This window comes from Camelina sativa, chromosome 19 (assembly GCF_030686135.1).
Source record: "Camelina sativa cultivar CO46 ecotype springtype chromosome 19, ASM3068613v1".
NCBI lineage: Eukaryota > Viridiplantae > Streptophyta > Magnoliopsida > Brassicales > Brassicaceae > Camelina > Camelina sativa.
The window spans coordinates 22,124,769-22,126,584 of NC_141898.1; positions in this window are offsets into that span (position 1 = coordinate 22,124,769).

Below are 1,816 nucleotides of genomic sequence, written 5' to 3' on the forward strand. Positions count from 1 at the left end.
TGTCTAAACACTCCAAATTCATCCCAAACTCTTACAATTAGTCAAATGCATTGGAATGTCACACATTCTGACCCTAGAAACAGTAACAAAGCTGTTTACTGCTTACAATCAATGTTTTCTCGGTTTTAGCCTGTTTTCTCGGTTTAAGCATGTTTTGGGATAAAACGGGTTTAAGTGTTGTCTAAACACTCCAAATTTATCTCGAACTCTTACAATTAGTCAAATGCATTGGATTGCCACACATTCTGACCCTATAAACAGTAACAAAGCCGTTTACTGCTTAGAATCAACGTTTTCTCAGTTTTAGCCTGTTTCGGGACAAAATGGGTATAAGTGGTGTCTAAACACTCCAAATTCAACCCGAACTCTTATAATTAGTCAAAAGTTGGAATGTTACATATTTTGTCCCTAGAAAGAGTAACATAGCTGTTTACTGCTTCGAATCAATGTTTTCTCTCGGTTTTAGCCTGTTTTCTTGGTTTAAGCCTGTTTCGGGATAAAACGGGTTTAAGTGTTACCTAAACACTCCAAATTCATCCCGAACTTTTACAATTAGTCAAATGCATTGGATTGTCACACATTATGACCCTAGAAACAGTAACAAAGCGGTTTACTGATTCGAATCAATGTTTTCTTGGTTTTAGCCTGTTTCGGACAAAATGGGTAAAATGGTGTCTAAACACTCCAAATTCAACCCGAACTCTTATAATTAGTCAAATGCATTGGATTGTTACAAATTTTGACCCTAGAAAGAGTAACATAGCTATTTACTGCTTCCAATCAATGTTTTCTCTCGGTGTTAGCCTGTTTTCTCGGTTTAAGCCTCTTTTGGGATAAAACGGGTCAAAGTGTTGTCTAAACACTCCAAATTCATCCCCAACTCTTACATTTAGTCAAATGCATTGGACTGTCACAAATTCTGACCCTAGAAACAGTAACAAAACTGTTTACTGCTTAGAATCAATGTTTTCTCGGTTTAAACCTGTTTTGGGATAAAACGGGTTTAAGTGTTGTCTAAACACTCCAAATTCATCCCAAACTCTTACAATTAGTCAAATGCATTGGATTGTCACACATTCTGACCCTAGAAACAGTAACAAAGCTGTTTACTGCTTACAATCAATGTTTTCTCGGTTTTAGCCTGTTTTCTCGGTTTAAGCATGTTTTGGGATAAAACGGGTTTAAGTGTTCTCTAAACACTCCAAATTCATCTCGAACTCTTACAATTAGTCAAATGCATTGGATTGCCACACATTCTGACCCTATAAACAGTAACAAAGCCGTTTACTGCTTAGAATCATCGTTTTCTCAGTTTTAGCCTGTTTCGGGACAAAATGGGTATAAGTGGTGTCTAAACACTCCAAATTCAACCCGAACTCTTATAATTAGTCAAAAGTTGGAATGTTACATATTTTGTTGCTAGAAAGAGTAACATAGCTGTTTACTGCTTCGAATCAATGTGTTCTCTCGGGTTTAGCCTGTTTTCTTGGGTTAAGCCTGTTTCGGGATAAAACGGGTTTAAGTGTTGTCTAAACACTCCAAATTCATCCCGAACTTTTATAATTAGTCAAATGCATTGGATTATCACACATTATGACCCTAGAAACAGTAACAAAGCTGTTTACTGATTCGAATCAATGTTTTCTCGGTTTTAGCCTGTTTCGGACAAAATGGGTAAAAGTGGTGTCTAAACACTCCAAATTCAACCCGAACTCTTATAATTAGTCAAATGCATTGGATTGTTACAAATTTTGACCCTAGAAAGAGTAACATAGCTGTTTACTGCTTCCAATCAATGTTTTCTCTCGGTGTTAGC